Raw genomic sequence first — 19,839 nt, forward strand, 5'->3', positions numbered from 1 at the left:
ACAAGAAAATCTTAGCGATCATACGTACTGCAGTCAAGCGCACAGCATGAGAAAGATAGATGAAGTTCAAAGAGTAGGACGTGCAAATGAATACATAATATCCAAATAGAATAATGTGGCCCAGTACATAAGGACATAGCCATGATCCAGCTTTAGGACACTACATAACACATGAAAATATTTTCAAAGCGAAATTTGACAACCTCTCTCTTTCGGCAGAAAATTGAGGACTAAACCTCACGGACGTCAATTTAAATCACAAGCCTTATACGTTTGTAGCACCTTCAAACTATGGACAAAATCGCCCATTAGTTTAACGGCCCATTTACTTGATAAGATCACTCTGTTAATAAGAACCTGCTCATAAATGTGCAGCACATTCCAAACTGTTTTTATCATTCTAAGCAATTTTTAGTAGGATTTACTTATATCTAACCGAAACTCACCGTTAGAAGTATGGCAACACTAAAAAAGTACAGTATATTAGAATTTAAGTGAAGATAACAACAGAAATGCGATAGTACTGAAATAGTCACATTACGACTGGAAGGAGATTTGGAGAAACATCAGCCACCGGAACTTACCTTCGGATGTGAAAGCGACGTGATACAAGGACGTCAACAGAGAAATACCTACCAACTCCAAACTTCACGCCACTCACTTAACCGGGCCCCGCTGTGTGCGTCTTGCGGCTTAGTGGATACTGAGGAGCACAGATTAGTGTTCGTTAATGTGTAGGTCACCTGGCAAGCGATTAGGCGGAAATTAGCCTGCATGTGTATGATAGCACCCCAACAGAGTCAAACAAGCAGACCTTTTACACACAGATGGAACTGCTTTCCCAAACACGAAACACGAAAAAAAAGGCTTTCAGTTGGCTCAAGCATCATTCAGTCCATTAAATCCTGACAGGAGATACCAATGCAAGGAAGATTTTTGGCTGTATCTTACCACCCAGCACCACATATTATCCAAGATGAAAGAGTATAAGGAGACTTATGCAATTTCTTTGAAATATCAATTACGGAATTGTTTATAATTAACATTTCTGTTACCAGTCGTGATTTCTTTTATTCATATTTTACACGAAGCGTTTCACGAAATGATTCCCATTTACAAGTTTGTTTTCTCTTTGCACTATGCCATTTTTGCGTAATGTTTTCCATGTGTGAGGTACTGCTTTGTTTTGTTGACTTTACTGCTATATATAAAAACACACATTTTAGTTATTGATTTTTATTAGTTAGTGACGAAATTTGAAAGAACTTTCACTTACAGTTTTCATATGGTCCGTTTGTGCAGAGTGTCACACATGTTAAACATCACACGCATGCATGAGACTCTGCACAAATAGGTCGTAAAAAACTATAAGTACAAATTCTCCCAAATTTGCCACTAACTACATTTAAAAGTCGATAAGTAACTAAAAATTCCAAGAGTGCAAAGAGAAAACACACTCGAAAAAGGGAATCATTTCCTGAGACGTGCCATGTAAAATATGAATAAAAGAAAATCGTGACTGGTACCAGAAAAGTTACTTGTAAACAACACCATTATTTTCAGTGTCAAGCTTTTAAAAAAACCGTTTACAATGGACAAAATTATATGTAATTTTGTAAGGATGAGCCACCATTTATGTTGCGTTATGGAACAGCGTGTTTTTCGTTTATTTATTATTTAGTTTTTATCATTAAACTTTACAATAATAATGTTCAGAAAGAATTTAGATAATTTAATAATAACGGAATGGAAGTAACTGAGTTCAGTATTACATCATACTCAAAAAAGTAGACAGCTTAAAAACAGTGTAGTCCCATTCATTTTACAATGTCTACTTCTCTCTCACAAATTTGCAAGTCAAGAGGTATTGCTATTATGCGAAGAGATTTCAGTCATAACCTATGTGTCTCTTACTCTCGTTTTAACTTCCTAATGTGAAGATTACAAGATAAACAAGGCGATGAATACATGACATGGCCTTGGAATGCCAAAGAAGTTGTTTCCATTTCAAAAGCAGCTGAAGCCGACGAAAAGAAAAAAGAAATCTTAAGCGGGAGACCCATGTTTGAATCCTGGTCTGGCACAAATTTTCAACTTTCCCTATTGATTTAAATCAATGTCCCCTTCCACAAAATGTCTGTAGTTCCTTTATGTCAAATATTTTAAATTATTTACCTTTTTTGTAATTTCAATTTAAACCTTGTATAAAGTTTTTCATTACTTTCCTTTTTTGTAATTTCAATTTAAACCTTGTATAAAGTTTTTCATTACTATACTTCATTTTTTAACTCATTTTATATATGGAAGGAAAAAATCTTCTGGGTTCTTAACTCGCGTGATGTATCTTCTATACGCTCCGCGTTTCAACTCCTTTGCTGGGATCTTCTTCAGGATCTTGTGGTGTCCACGGTTGACTGAACAGTGTCAAAGACAAGTGTCGCGTTCTCTTAAATGAGTTTTCCCGCGCTTATGCTGGAGAGGTGGTGTTAGTGGACAAAATTCCTGTGGCTGTCACTGGCGGGCCACTGTTAAGTTGCACTTACTATCCAATAAAGATGGCGCCCCAATGGTAGCGTCAGGGATTTTGTCCAATAACACCAGTTCTCCAGCGTAAGTACGGGAAAACAACTGAAGAGGCCCGGAGTGATTTTAGATTTATTGCAGTACAAGAGAGATTGCACTCCTGCCACCGTTTTTGATGCAGCGTTTTCTGCCATTTTGTCTGAGCACCACGACTATGTAGCTGTTTTTACGGATGGGTCGAAACAAGGGGATTCTGTTGGTTGCTCAGTTGTTTTTCCATATCGTGTCCTCAAGGTCCGACTGCCTCAGACTTTTACTGTCTTTGATGCAGAATTGTTTGCGATCTTGCGGGCACTGGAGCACATGAGACATTCTTCCTCTCCTAAATTTCTTGTCTGTTCCGATTCACTCACTGCCCTTCACTCATTGCAACGTTTGTATCCGGCAGACAAAATTGTCCAGACCATCCAGGATGCCCTCCTCCGACTACAGCGACTGGGGAAGGTTGTAGCTTTCTGCTGGGTTCCGGGGCATGTTGGAATTGCTGGGAATGAAAGAGCATATCTCGCAGCCAAGGAGGCGTGTCTTGCCCCACAAGTATCTCAGTGTGCTATCCCCTCGCACGCACTCACCTCGCTGTTGAGCTCACGGGTCATGCGTCAGTGGGAGGATGAGTGGCTGGAAGTGACTGACAATAAGCTCCGTATAGTCAAGCCCACAACGCGTGCGTGGTGTACTTCCTTTCAGCCCCATCGACGGGACGAGGTTCTCCTCACTCGGCTTCGAATAGGCCACAGCCCTATGACGCATGGCTTCCTGCTCCGGCGAGAGGACCCTCCAATGTGTGGTGCTTGTGGCGTCCAGGTCACTGTGCCCCACCTTTTATTGGATTGCGTTTTATTTTCTGACCAGCGGGTCGCGGCTGACTTGCCAGTGGACCTGCCATCTCTTTTAGGCAACACTCGGACGAATGTGGTTAAAGTTTTAAAGTTCTGTGCCCTGTCAAATGTTTTTACAAAGATTTTATGGAGAGGATTTTAATTTTCTCACTGTGTGACAAGCTCGCCTATATTTTATGTAAGTGGCCAGCCAATAACAATTTCCTGTGACATTCTTGTTGCTATGTTTCCCCTTTCCTTAGGTTTTACTTTCTTATGTAGCATTTTCCTTCTTTTCCTGCTTTCTTTGAGTGTGTGCTTTAGTTTTCTTAGGTCTGTCCACATTCGTTCCTTTTAATGTGTGTCAGGGTGCTGATGACCTCGATGTTGAGCGCCCATAAGCCCCAACACACCACCACCACCATCCCTTTTATAAGAGATCACGACACTGGTCTTCGCAGTGTTTAGTTAACGGTGGGCAACATAAGATCCTAAAGATGATTCTAGCAAAGGAGGCGAAACGGCGATCGCGTAGAAGAGATATGACACGGTCTAAGAACCCAGAAGATTTTACCTGCTGTAATAACAGCCACGAAAGCCTCTAGACTTATCTAAATCACTTTACATATTATGTTTTATGTTATTTTCGCGCTGTCTTATCGATGTCTTTAAGTCATTTTAGACATTTTTTCCAAGTGTATCAGGTCATAGATTTACTGACCCTGAGACTTTTTCATTTCGTATCGTAAATAAATTCTCGACAGGGGCAGCTGCCCCCCTGAATCGCCCCCCATGTTTCCTCTCTCCCCCCTTACCCCCCCCCCCCCCCCCATGTACAACCCCATGCGGGAGTCCTGCATCTGGGTACTTCACTCCGTTTTGTCAGGCAGTTTCACTTACACCCATATGAGATGATGAGTTCTTAAGCCGAAATCAATTAACGCAATGCTTCATTTCGGACAGGAATTTGTTTTTTAGATGTGATTAGAACAAGTCGGATTTCAGATTTAAAGTAGTGTCCATATATTAAAACGCAACGTAACTACAATTTACGGCTGTGCCGGTACCAGTGAACGTGACAACAGATGATTAACGTGTTCTGATGTGCAAGGGGTGCCGCGAAGTACTGTGTGTGTGTGTGTGTGTGTGTGTGTCTGTGTTTATGTGTATGTGTGCCCAACGTATCCAAGAACACAAGATAAGTTGAGCTTCGTTCCAAAACTGTGATCGGTACATTACATCTTGTGTCTTTATTGTTTCGATTATAAGAAATTATGTTTGAAAAACCCGAATTTCAAATCAGTATTTCGGTTATTTCTCATTGTGTGTTTTATCACAAGTTGCCAAAAATTGGAGCTTGTAATTTTTATGGTTTGAGGACAGGTCTTGCATAGTTGAAGAGGTGCGTTCCGCACTTAACATTTTAGAAATCAAGCACTGCATGACCACAGCATTTCTGTGACCTGAGGCTTAAAAATTCAATAAAGAATTTCTTTGATTAAGCTCGTATTTCGTGTTCGCAGTGTTCTACCGAGGCAAACGCAAACGGCACTTTTGTTATGGCTACCACTACAGATCGCTGTGGGTGACCAACATTTGATCATGGTTGTAAAGGAAATCACGAACATTTGACCATGATGGGCAGCTGTACCTGTACACGCCATCCAAGCTCTGTTTGACGCAATGTCCAGGCGTATCAAGGCCGTTATTACGGCCAGAGGTGATTGTTCTGGGTACCCAAATTGCGTGAAAATGTAATTACATGGCAGTTGTAGTATAATATATTAGTCCAATGAATAATCCGTTTATCATCTGCATTTCTTCTTGGTGCAGCAATTTTAATGGCTAGTGGTGTATTAAAAAAATACGGGATTATTGGTCATCCTATGTCGCTGAGACTGTTTTCGTGCAGCATGAATGGGGAGGGACGTCCATTGACGGAGGCGGCGTGCGACGGTGTCGTCTCGACGCTCGCAGCAGGTGTGGCGGCGCCGCGGCAGGTTTTGCGTAACGGGCCAGCAGTGGCAGGGCGCACGGCCGCTGACTCAGCCGCGGCCACGCAGACAGCCTGGCGGCAGCGGGCAGCGGTCGCGGGCAAAAACAAGCCGCGGGAAACGAGAGCCCGCACCGACCTCCGTCGCCTCGTGGAAAATTTCTACCCGCCTGCCTGCTCCTGGGCCTGCCGTCTCATTGCCACCGGCGTTCGGCGATCCAGCAGACTTCAGATATCGGCAGAATGAGGCGGCTCGTTCGAAACCCGATGCGAACACTCGCTGCACGTGTCGGGCGGGGGTTCCTGTACTTCCGATTTCGTCTTTCGTTTGCCGTCGATATTCTACAGCGAACGTGAAAATACTTCGTTTCTTTTGCCCACCCAATTCTGTTAGGATTCCTTCATACCAACCTCGAAAGTACGAGTAGTTAGGGGAGAGGCTGCCAGGACGGGCGACTTGAGCTAATATTGTAATCAAGCTTTTGTTGTTTCCTTGAAGTAAGATATAACTACATAAAACCTTTACTTTAACATTTGTTTTGGGGAAAAATGGTGAAAAATGGAATTCTAACGAAAATGACACATAGCAATAAAATATTTTTTAAGATTTACAAGTTGCTAACATAAGGCCGCTATTGGTCGAGCGCCACTAGTGAAGCCACTTGTGACGTCACGGTTAGTGCCGCTAGTGCCGGAGGGCTCGGTCACTACCCTCGTGATAATACAGGCACGGGGGTGAAAGCTATATAGGAGAAGAGGCAACAAGCCAGGTAGTTCCTTCCAGACCACTAGAGGCGCTATGAGTCAAACGAAGCTGTAATTGACCAATGAGAACTGGCGGTTATTGATATTATATCGTCTTGCTCTGTACTGAAGTCCACGGTTACAGTCGTCTTTGTATATGTTTCACATTTACATACTACTCATCTTCATTATAAACAGGTTTATTACTTTAAATTTCATAAAGTTCACTGTGGAACTGAAGAGATTTCCTGCAGAAAAAATGTCCGCAATTAATCCTTAGGTAAGACATCTAATTTTCAGTAAATAATCTCGTAGCCTATAAATGAAATGTATTCTGTCGTGAATGAAGCTGTGTGATTTCTGTTTGCTTACTTAAATAACTTTGATATGTCAGTAGCAGTTTTATTTGATGAAGAATTTTATGTTTTTCAGAATATTCAACACAACAAATTGACGTAGAAATACTCCTGTAAATTCCCTTGCTGTTCATCTGGATATTACGTCGGTTCAACGGAGAAAGTTAGCAACAAGCATTTCAACAGGTTTCCAAAACTACTTCAAGGATTGCTTCTGAAGCGGAAAAGTGTTTGTAAACTGTGACCTGATGTGAATTGTGCTACTTATTTTGTTTGTGGAGATCATTTTTTCGAGGACGATTTTATGAATAAAACTAGGCATACGCTAAACAGGGGTGAGTTTCCAAAACATGTGGCAGGTGTTCCATGTGAAATTGTTAATATCAGTAGTGAATCAGGTTAAACTGTTGCTCATAGTGAAATTTTTATTGTGTGCTTTACAAATAAAAAGTAAGTTTTGTTTTCATTTCACTGTTTTTATCCACCTTTCCTATTTTTGGTACTTAATATTGATGTCTTCTTTTTTGTGTTGAAGCGTTTACAGTTGTAAGATGTAGAAACTTTTTTAAGAAATTAATGGTCAGTAGTGCACGTTTCCTGGGCAATTACTCAGAAATTACAGTCCTGAAACATAGTTGTAACAAATTTTAGAGTTCTTCATTCATTAACACTGTGACAAAGATTTCTTAATTGAACCTCTTTAACTGCCGATTATTCTCTTAATTATAGTTTTTTTCTTCCATTGACCCCACAGTTTATAAGATGTCAAAGTATGACATTATTCAGGAATATTTGTGGTCCAATTTATATGCAACAATTTTTATTTAGCTTGTAACAGTTATTTAGACTACAACCTTGCTTCGACTTACTGTCAGTTTCAAGTGTTCTTGTAACGCACAAAATGTCCTGGAGCTCTTATATGTTCATAGAAATCAATATAAGTGTGTCAGCTTGCAAGTCTATTCTTGATGTTTGCGCCTGAGAGTTGCTGCTCAAGAAAAGATCATAGAAGCAGCGACTGTCAGACGCAAACGTCAAGAATAGGCTTGTAAACTGACACACTTATATTGATTTCTATCAACATGTAAGAGCTCCAGGATGTTTTGTGCGTCATAAAAACTAGACGCAACACTTGAAACTGACAGTAAGTCGAAACAAGCTCGTAGCTTAAATAGCTGAAGGTAAAGAAAATTGTTGCAGCTAAATTGGACTACAAATATTCCTGAATAATGGGTTGTCACTGCTGTATTGCAGTGTGCTATAGCTGTGTTTAAATTATTTTATTATGCTGCTAGCCAAAATAATTACATAGCACGTCCAGAAAACTGAGATAAGAAAATTAAAAGAAAAAAAAGCGTACATATGCTAGGAGAGATGCAACCCGCAATGTTTATCCTTTTTTAGTTCATCTCCATACCACTAGAGGTGCTGCTATCGGTCAGTGTTGCCCTCTTTTAACACAGGAATTGCGCTTCTCTTTTCTTGTTGTTCAATGAATACAGGGCTTAAGCCGTCCGCACACGGGCCGTGCTGTCGGACGTTGAGCGTTGAGCGTGCAGTGTTTCTAACGTCATAGCGTGGAATAGTACACTGAGAAGTCTTTCCGAACGTGCAGAGCATGTCAGATATTCTGAACGTGCAGTTGAACGTTGACCACTGACATGGCAGAACGCCATCTACGTCACATACATGTCATCTTCCTTCGGTGAAGAGTTGTGAGACGCTATATTGGCTTCCAGTTGAAGCCCGTATGTATATACGCCGTTTCTGAGCACCAGAAAACTGGGGAGGTCTCCAAAACCCTCCGTCAATTGTATGATTCATTGTAATAAAATAACAAGAAACGTCACATTTGTGGTAAGAGAATTATTGTAACTTACGTTTTATGAGAGTCGACCATTTGAAATCAACAGCATGTTGACGATCCATTAAAAACGCATTGCTCTTTGTACAATCTGTTATAATTAAGTTTCAGTTAGTAATATAGCTACAATCAAAGCTTGCTGGACACGGTAAAAATTTAGATAAGGTCTCACGTTCTTGTTGTCGCGGTAGCGCAGTGAGTAGCATTACTGCTTCGCAGCGTAATGGAGGAATGTTCGTGATTCTAGTGCCACTGCAACCAAAAATTTATTTCTTCAAACCTTCACCTTTTATAGGCTCTGATACTTTCTTCTTAGTTTAATATATGTATATACTATAATATTCGATGTTATGTAAATATAAGGGCGCCAATTTTGACGGGTGAGTTTGTTACATTGACTAAATCGACAGGACACCTTGCTCTACTTGTAGTAAGATAGTTTGCCCTTTCTTATGTTTTGTGATTCACATGTAGAGTTTCCGCTACTGAGTAGGAGCAGTGATCAAGTAAATATGACCTTAGGGTTTTATTAAAAAGTGAGAACGGTGACTTAATGTTTATCCTGCGTGGAGAACAATTATAAACTTCCATCGCGCTATTTGTAATGGAACTTATATAAGCCAATGTCCTCATTGAGCGGACATGGTTCTTTCCTTTTTGCCTTATAACATTTTTACGGACATTGAAGTTTTTGTTTATGTATTCTACAGACAAAACAAAGTGACTAATATATGGACAAGGGACGAAGGTACGTTTTAATAGAGCTAATGTAGGAATTTTGCGCGCGCCCCTTTCGTAAATAGTGTGATTCGCGAGCCAAATACAGCCGACAACGGCCGCTGGAGCGCGTTGTGATCACGTATAGCAAGTTGGGGCCCACGTACCGTAAGCCCAAGTCGCACCGTTTCTGAGCGTTTAGCAGCATGTTGAACCCAGCACCCTCAACTTTGACGTTCAACAGTACGTTCCGTGTGCCGACGGACTTAGAGCAGAAATGGCGGGAACACAGTTAGCTGTTTCTCTTAGTCGGTGGACTGTGCTGACTAGCGTGCATTAATATGACATTTCGTGTTGCTTTCCATTGGTATAGTACCTAGAAGCTGGCTAGAAATCTAATTGTTATCAAGAGGAATATGAGACAGTTTTTCTTTTCCTTCTGGGGGAAATCTGGTAGTTACAAAGAACATAGAGGTTTGCATTGTACATTTTCCTGATCAAATTAATCGGAAAATTTGAATCACACGGCCTGATAAGTGATTATTAAAAGCGTAGAAAGTATTTTATAGAATACAAGCATAGATATTAGGTTTAAAGATAGGCTTTTTTTTCAGGTTTGGTTCTGTACTAATAGTCCCTCGTAAGATATTGACTTTGTGAAGTACTGCTGTTGCATGCTTATTTTCAAATTTACGAAGGTATTGGATGATGTTTTTGAGTATCGGTGCACATACAGAGAAGCCCAAAGAAAATTTTAAGGCCAAGTAATAAGTGTTTACTTGCCACATCATGTAGATAGCAACACAAATTGGAAACGTAGCTCACTGATGGAGTCATGTGCTACATGTTTACTTTCCGTTTACTGTCTGTTAATACACAACACCTGCGAGAATATAAATGTAACGTGCCTGTTTAATTTTATTTTTGTTAAAATGCAACCCGAAACGTTTTGTTGCCATACCCCTCAACCGGAGAGTATACATAGGAAGCTACTAGAATAATTTCGATTAAATTTGTCGGTTAACAGTACAAAAGAAGGTAGGAGAGAAGGTACTGGAGGAAGTAAGACTGTGAGGATGGATCGTGGGTCGTGCTTCGGTAAGTTGGTGCCCGCGCGGTAGATCAGCGTAATAAAAAGCCGAATATAGTATTCAACGATGAACATGAACGGGTGTTCTCTAACATCCGTCCGGACCAAATGACGAGAATAATGACGAAAAAAAAAAAAAAAAGTTGCTAGAGCACTCTCCCGCGAAAAGCGAAGGTCGCGAGTTTGAGTCTCGGTCCGGCACGCAATTTTAATCTGCCAGGAAGTTTCAACAATACAAAAAAATGCTTATGCCTTCCCTTAAAAACTGCGCTTTTGACTTGTTCGTTCTTCACCAGATGTCCTACAATGTTCCGTAAATTGTATACCATGTTTTGTCATATGCATTTTATCATTTGTTTTTAACGTGTGTATGTATGTATGTAGATATGTATATATACAAAGGATGTTCAAAAAAAGTGTCGAATAGTTTGAGAGCTGGTAGAACTCATCGCGGGAAGAAAATAAGTCAAAGATGCGTCCGGAAACGCATTATTTGCGAAATAAACACTTGTTTATAGGAAGGGCTGTGCGACGTTTGGTTGCGGATATTAGCACAGCCCTTGCATTGGCGCTCCGTCAAATATGTCGGCATGGTGTTATTATGTCTTACTCACATTACTCTGCCTACCATTAAGAGGACCGCAGTCAGTTGTGTGGTTCTAGTCGTGTTGTACGTTACATTAGTTTTTGTGTGCCTTATCGTACAGTACTGTTAACCCTGGGTACGTATCATGGTGTTTTACCTTCTAAAGGCGGATTCACTTACGTGTCTATTGTTATTGCGCTGTTTGTACGTACAAATGGTGTTGTACATTTACATTTTCTCTCTTCCACTACTTGTTTGCAATGGAAGCTTACTACTCGACAATGAAGTGGCGGATACGATATTCTGCTACGGTTTAGCAAATGGACGTAGTTTGTGAGCCCGTGCCCTGTACATAAAAAATATCCACAGCGCAGAGTGCTCTCTGATAATCTGCTCGGCAGACTTTTCCAGCATCTGAGGGACACAGGTACACTTGCACCTCAAAAGAGTGACAGTGGAAAGCCCCGCACAGTACGCATGCTTGGCACGGAGGAGCGTGTGCTACGCTCGCTGGAAGAAATCACCGGGACCAGTGTGCGACGATTAGCAGCAGCAGAAGGCGTGTCTCACTCTCTTATCTGAGGGGTGCTTCATGAACAGTTGCTGTACCCTTATCATTTACAGTGCGTTCAGGCCTTAAGGCCACAGAATCATCATGGAAGACGGCTGTTCTGTCAATGGCTGTCGCAGAAGTGTGCCGCATATCCACTGTTCACACTCAAGATTTTATTTACCGACGAGCCAAGGTTCGCAAGAGATAGTGTTGTGAATTTCGGTTACCAGCATGTATGGGCAGATGTAAATCCTCAAGTAAATCAGGAAAGAGGGCATCGACACCGATTCTCAATCAATGTATGGGAGGCGTATTTGGCGACAGATTAATAGGACCACACGTGCTACCACAAAGATTAACTGGGGCGCATTATCTGGACTTTCTCATTAACGTATTGCCTATCTTGCTGGAGGCTGTGTCACTGCAGAAACGAATACGAATGTGGTTCGTGCATGATGGCGCAGCAGCACACTTCCGTCACAATGTGCGCGAAAATATGATGCAGACATCTTAGGACCGCTGAAGTGGTCGGTTCGTTCCTCAGACCTCAATCTCCAAGACTTTTGGTTACAGGGACACTTCAACTGGTCTACGCCACGCCAATCGACGATGTGCAGACACTACAGGGTCACGTCTTCAATGCATGCCAGCAGGTACAACAACAATCAGGTATACTTCAAATGGTGTGTTATTCCTTACGCCGGAGGGCAGAGGGGTTGAACACCCCCTGTAAAGGGGTGTTTATCGCAGAAAGTACGCATTTCGAGATCCATGTTTATCGGAGTTACCCCAGAAAGTATGCATTTCCGGACTTATGTTTCTTGGACTTATTTCCTTGTTTAGATGAGTACTACCACCTCTAAAAGTAATCGACACTGTTTTTTGAACACCGTATATATGCAACATTTCATCATGTACTAACAGGGTAACTACTTACAAAATAGTTTCATGTAATATATATATATCCTATGTGTGATAAACAGAGTGCGACATAATGTCTGTCATTGTACGTTTTGAGAGGTGGCAGAAGCCGCCTCTCATATTTCTATCTCACTCTGAGTAATTCGATTTTCCTTCTCTAATTGCATGCGGTGAAAAGTTGCTATTCCTTCACACGCGGACTTCCCATGCAGCGTCTCTTGTCACCCGGGTGGTCTGATGACAGGTGGGATCTGCTGATCTTCAAAGGGTTAAGCCGATGGGTGTGAGGGAGTCGAGTGAATGCTTTCCAGACACCGACATTGTCATAATAGCGGCGGAGACACGCCCGCAGGGGCCTGAAGGAGCGGCTGAGCTAGAGGTTCCGTTACTTCGCAGAAACTTAGCGAAAACACTTTCTGGCGCACTACCAGCGAGGCGTGGGAATGACTTGTGAACCCAGGCAGTCTTGGCGGGCAAATTCCCGCATTTTCTGCAACATTGTAACTGTGATTGGCTTGCTCAGGGCATAGCTTCGTGACGTAGCAAAATCGGCGCAGAAATTGGCGCCAAGAATCTCCATTGGTGGAATGGTAGTGCTTCGGCAATAGAGTGGAATTTTTCGCCGGTTTTCGAGTTGCTGATTGCAACGTTTAACCACGGCCACTGTCGTGGGGGCGGGAATGCTCTGTGTTTGGTTTGTACGGGTGCTCTTGTGGGAGTCGGCTCTCGCCTTTCGGTCAGAGTAGGTTACAAGACTGAGCTCTCGCTCCTCTGGACAGCCTGCCTTCCGTTGGCTGTCTAATATACTTTTATTTAATTGTAACTGTTTGACGAAGTTGCTGAAGTTTCGACTTCAACCTAACTTTCCGAGTACAGTTGGCAATTGAGTGTTCTGCGTACAAGCGGCCTATGTTGTCTGTCTTGAGCAGTTTTGGCTAAAGTTGACTGTATCGGAGTTACTGTGTGACTTCGCTTGTTGAAATCAATCACTGTACCATCCGTGATTGTGTGGCGAGCCTTCTTCATCTCCATCAGAGGCGCATTTGCATTGCTAGTAAGTCTTTCGTCTGGAACAACCAGACCAGGATCATTTGTTTCGGGCTATACTCGCAACATTATCATCACCACAACGGGACGTCGAAGCAACCAGCCATCGTCTCCGGTACGCCAGATAGTGTTCTTGCAGCTAAGAAGACAATTTGCTAATGTATGTCCACAGCACCGGCTGATAGGGATTATCCTAGGTGATAATCAGAGCTCAGCAGAGCCCGCCTGTTCGTCTCTTTCTAACTTTGTTCTGTCTTGGGTGTTCATTGTCTGAGTTCTCACTACTGTAGCAGCAATTAATGTTGGGTTGGCTGTGTGTTTCTCTTAAGATTTGAGTTGCAAGGAATTGGCTCCACATACCACTTCGTCATAAATGTCACAATCTGATCAGGGACAACTTCACCTTCACAGCATTTATCTGAGTATCCAATTTGAGCCAATTTGATGTATTGTAAATGTTTCATGTGTTTTGCTTATTATTTTAATTTTAGTCATAATAAATCATGTTGTTATTTTGGACAGAACTTTCATTCTGTTAATCGGTAGAGCAACCCATCATTTCTCACTACGTTAATGAAACTTTCCTTTATTTAACTTATTTATCAAATTAAATTATTGCAGGTTGCAAACTCTTTCCTACTCCACTTGCAGGGTCGATTACAGTCAGTTCGCGTTTCTTTTTAATCCATGTGCAACAGCAAAAGTCGGAGTTAGAATAGGGGGGGGGGGGGGTCTTAGAGCATCGTTTATATACGAAGATTCTAGAAGAATTTAGTGTTAAATACACTGCTAGCCCCGGCACCTCGCATAAAATGGCGACCCTTAGCCTCGGATCTTTCCCATGAATCGCTGATGAGCAGGCAGTATTCTCAGTACGAACATTCAAAATTTTTTTACTTAATTTTTTTAATGATTAATACCCAAGTTCTTTTTCTTGTAGTTCCGCGATTAGTTTTTAAGTAGCCATGCATTATTACAGTTTTTGTTTTCTGTGTATATATTTTTTGTTTGTTCATTGTTTTTTGTGTTTCTTTGATGTGGTGTCCATAACACATCACACTTTGTCGGGTTTGTGTGCGGTTTCTGTACCACAACAAATCGTGCATGTAATTACAGCGTTGGAATGGCGTTAGAATTTAATTTATGTCTGCTTACAAATCTGCCGCTTCACTGCCAGCTGAAAGTGTGACATCATCAAAGCTGTACTACAGCCATGAGTTCTCGAAGGCAGTAGCTCGGTGCGTTGTGTCTTGCGAGCAGTGATGGGACACTATTAGCCAATGGTGACTAGTGGCCCCACTGATCCATTAGCTGCCAGGTCCGCCATTTGGAGTTGTCCAAATCCACCAAGGAGCATTGCAATATGTGGAGCCTGTTAATCATAGACGACTAGTAGCACCACTTTTCACACAGCTAAAGTACTGAAAAGTGGAAGTACATACCATATGTAAGGCGTCTGGATTTTACGGACCTTACATGAACTTGGTTCATAATGTCAATATGATACAGTATGAGATCCTCAGAAAACTAAATTATCATCAAAAAGCAATTGCAGAAATCTCATGTACCAAAAACTAACAAAACAATATCTACCAATCTAAGGACGGAGGCATGCATAAATAAGTTAAAGTGAAACGCATTTTGGAGACAAACCAAGCAGGTGGTTAATGCAATTGGAAAACCCCACTTAACAAAAGAACGCCAAGCTTCAGCGCAGAAAGGGATAAGGCCAGAACAATACATTAATCCTTTTAACGTATATACAGCCGGGACAGAGGGCAAGTGGTTGCACGGTTTTAACAGGGCTAGTGGCGACCTGGCAAGAAAAGTAAAAATTCACCTCTAATGAGATGGCGGTTGGCTGAGCCATATTGGGCGACCCAAACGTGACGTGGTGGGGAGATCTCCATTATAAAAAACATTTTGAGAACTAAAAATTTCTAGATCTCGCTTGAGAGCTTTGAATCTGCGAAGTGTGGACGATATGCTTCATGTATCGCGGCAACAAATAGCAGAGAGGTAGTTAATTATTACTGAGGGAATTTTTGTGGGCAATGAAATTGTACACATCGCTCCAAGCGAGTGTGCAATAGCCATTATTTCGACTAGGGAAAATTAACGTTCTGCGGACCGCAGGAAAGTTGAGACTGAGTGAATTCAGCCAAGGCCAGAGTAAGGAATTAGCGTTTTAGATCCAGCACAGAGACAATACCATTGCAGATCCTGACTGGTAAAGTACCATCACGCATCAGGCCATAGTAAATGTTAAGTCGAGATTTTTCTCACTCCAACCTGTGTACACTTTGATCATTGAATATCAAAAGCTAGGATGCTAACCCACCCTTACATTGAGTACATGATAGTTTTTTCATTGGTTTAAAAGGTAAATTTATTCTGACTGTATTGACTAGCTATGATATCGTAGAAGTAAATTTAGTAGATGATGATTTTTGATCATTCTTGCCTGTGATAACATTTTCATTTGTAGAGATAACGATTTAATAATTGCCAATTCAATACGTCCAAGAGTTAAATATTTTGTTACTGAGTGTTGAAAGTTATTGAACATGATTGTTGTGTATAACTTGAGCCCTGAAAGCACAGTTGATAAATTATATGTAGAATGAAAAAGAGAACAGCTGTTTTGTCTTTTTAGAATAGGTCCCAAACTTTCACTTTTATTAATTCATGCATTCTAGTTGCATGACAGCAGCGTTTCTAATTAATTCGTTATGACCCACACCTAATATTAGCTACCTTACAGGGCCAGATTCATATCTATACAGAATGTCTGTTCAACACTCTGGGCTTGAGAAGACATGCATTATCCATTTGCATGCATATCTCACACGTATACCACATTTTCAAACCGCTTCATATGACAGAATCACCACTCTACTGACAAAAAATGCCAGTAAGCAGTAATAATAATTTGTAGGTGGCTAATGCCATCCTGTCACAACCCAAAATGATCCACTACGGTAACTATAAGCCTAAGATACGCCACCTTTCTCACTTGAATGAATTGTTTTTATGGTAATAATTCACACCTAAAATTTCAATATAGATTTTGTCTACTTGTGGTTTCCAATAAACCCTTCGATTTCAGTCCATGGATTCTGAACGATATCCCGATTATGATATTTTCATCCTCAGGATACCACACACTCACTATTTCTTGAACCAAACTTATCACTTAGATTAATTTGCAACAGAGACTAAGGCCTATCATCAGCTGTAGAATGGAATGACGACAATGAAAATTTGTGCCGGACCGGGACACAAACCCCTGTTTCCAGCTTATCGCGAGCGGTCGCCTCACCATTCAGCTATCCCAGTATGACTCATGGCCGTACCCAAACCTCCATATGTCGTCAACCATGCGTCTTCGTGCCCTAAGAGATTAGTTTCGAGATTCGACACTGTGTGTGTTGCTTACCAATATTGTACCGAATATGCCATAAATATTTATGTTCTGTCGACGAAATATTCTTGACAACTGTAGTAGAAGTCTCTTTACTGGTGCTCATATGGGACACCGATTTGTATTTATAAGTGCCTATGTCTCCTACATGACTGTTAGTGTGAGATGTAGATACAGTCTGAGAGCGTATCGATAGTACAGTAAGATGCTTGTATTTTTATTCTCTGACAGTCAAAATTTTCCCAACCACTTATGGACATGTGACAGGCATATGAACAAGCACAAACTTCTAGGACTTGTAGAGGGGAGTGAGTACGTAATATTTTGAACAGGAATCCATGTCTGGAAACGACATCCATCGACGCTACAGAGGGTCAAAGGTGCAGGCGCCGGCGCCTTTAAAAGTGTATGTATATACAGGATATTTCCGTGGTGATGTTACAAACTTTCTGGAGTGGTGGAGAAGGATAAATGTATTAATTTGAGGTAAGAGTCCCCCTACCGGGAACGAACGACTCGAAAGTTATAATCGGAAACTGTTCTGATACCTCTGACAGTGTAATACATGTACTGGTACTGTTGTTACTAAGATTTTAGGGTCGACAACTTCATAAGTTTGTAGTATGGACTGATCATGGGCTCTGAAATGCATACCTGAAGAGCTATGAGCACTTGTTCATTTTCCCTACTGTGAAACGTATCTTCTCTATTGAACAAGTGCTCATTGTTATTTAGGTATGCATTTTACAGCCAATCTATACTTGACATTTTTTTTTTGTTTTGGTCCATATTACCACCTCTGAAATTTTCCTACCGTGCAATCTTAGCAACAACAGTACCGGTACATGTATCTCATTGGCAGAGATATTAGAACAGTTTTCACTTATAACTTTCGACTCGTCCGTTTCCGGTACAAGCGTCATCCTAGAAAATTTGTAACATCATCACGGAACCACCCTGTATATACACATCTCAACAAAAGTTCAGAATATCATAGACTTTACTGCAATGATTTCTTATAGTACACCTATTGAGGTTTGTACACTACCTTACTAGCAAAATAAACAGAATTCCTTCTGAAAACAAGAACAATTTTGGTTACTTACAAAAAATCATTACAAAACAAACCACGCTCTCTCCTAAGTGTACATCTTGAAAACAAAAACAGAGAAAATCTTTATCTCATGATGATTACCAGTCTTTAACAGTGAGTGTTTCGTCCCCACACACAGATGAGTTCTTCCACTCTGCAAGGCATGCTCTGGATGAGACCATAAAGTTTATCTTGGAGGCCCTACTTCGCAGTGGTAGCTTGAGTGAGGTCCTGAAGATTGTCAGGTGGATTCGCACGCTGTGCAATGGTCACCTTCAAGAGGTCCCAAGAATGTTCAGTTGCATTCAGGTCTGGGGACAGTGCTGGTCAATGCATTCTTTTGATGTTGCATCTTTGAAGATGCCGAGACACTGCTAGAATTCTTTGCGGTGTTTCAGCGTCATCAACTAGGATGAAGCTGTCGCCGACTTCACGTCTGTAGGGCCTTACAATCGTTTATGGGACCTCTTGGAGTTATTGGGGACATGTCAGATTTCCTTAGATGGGAATTAAAGGGGTCCGCTGTCCCATCATAATTGCCGCCCCTAACGTTACACTTCCACCTGCAAACGGATGGCCTTCCTGAACGTAATGGCGTTCCTGGTGTCGTCTAGCGCTTCTTCAAACCCTGACACGTCGAATGTCCAGTCACAAACCAACACTGGTCTCGTCAGCAAATATGACGCTACTTCATTCTGCAATGGTCCAATGTTATTGTCATTGATGTGCAAGAGCCTAGGTCCTTCGTTTGCGTCAGTTCTGTTGGTTCAGTCCAAAACTTCTGATAGGTCTTCTGAAATGAAGACCACTCTGATGCAATCTTCTGCGCGCTGTTTGGTCTGAGAAACGAATCCCTGTTGCCCAGAAGAAGTCATTTCCAATATTTCTGGCGGTTGATGTTGGGCCCTGCGAGCGAACAGTTGGAGAAAACGATCCAGCATTGGTGTTGTCATATGAGGACGACCACTGCGAGGTCTGTCGTTCACATTTTCCGTCTCTCTGTACTTCTTTCGCGTAGAGTGGCATGTAACTGATCGGCAACATCTTGCTGAGTATGACCTGCTGAAAGTAAAGCCACTATCCTGACTCTTCAGAGTGTAGCATGCCTCTACGTGGTATGGTGCTGCCGCGCTGAACAAAAACTGAATGAAGCTGTTGTTGATACTGGACTATTCGCTGTGCGCCGCTGCGCCAGCGGTGTGTTTACATGACTGGGAAACGGTCACAAGTCGTGCCAGTGGTAAACACCGTCCAATATATGGGCTATAACTAGACAATGCACCAAGTGCCTAGGTCAGTGAGACCTCTAGTATCGTAGACTACATTTTATGATAATATTCCAAACTTTTGTTGAGCAGTGTACACAGATCTACGATCGCCGGCGCCTGTATCTTTAAGACTCTATAGAGTCGTGTTGGATGACGTTTCCGGACATGGGTTCCCGTTCAAAATATTATGTACTCACTCCCGTTTACAAGACCTAGAATTTTACAACGGAATCTTACGAACACCGAGTGTAGTGTAATGTGTAGTAAACATTTCAAGGTTTGGACCTCTTGTGTGTCTCACGAGATGTTACATTTCAATAGTGCAGTCATGTTTTTGTTCTCGAAAGCAATTTGTGTGTCATACACTTCATATTGTAGAAGATGATTGCAAACGACCATTCTATGCACAAATAAGCATGACATGAAATTCTTTAATGAACTGACAATTATGTATGCAGACTTGTTACTATAGGTAATTGCTACGTTTGTTTAACGCTGTATCTAATGCACTTACGTGACATCCATGTTTTGCTGTCTTCTTCCGTTATGGTTTGTTGAACTTATATGTTTTTTGTATGCACCTGAGAAACGACAGTGTCCGAAATTAGTGGTGCAAATAAAATGATTTAAAACATATCCTGATGGAATAAAGCCGTATGCTTTGCTTAAAATAGTAGGTAATCCTTCCCTGCCTTCCAGTTACCTAAACACAACATTATTAATAAAAAAAAGTCAGGTGGTGATGGAATGGCATGCCTAATGAGATTCTCTGGCCAGTTTGT

This window comes from Schistocerca piceifrons, chromosome 3 (genome assembly GCF_021461385.2).
Source record: "Schistocerca piceifrons isolate TAMUIC-IGC-003096 chromosome 3, iqSchPice1.1, whole genome shotgun sequence".
NCBI classification, from domain to species: domain Eukaryota; kingdom Metazoa; phylum Arthropoda; class Insecta; order Orthoptera; family Acrididae; genus Schistocerca; species Schistocerca piceifrons.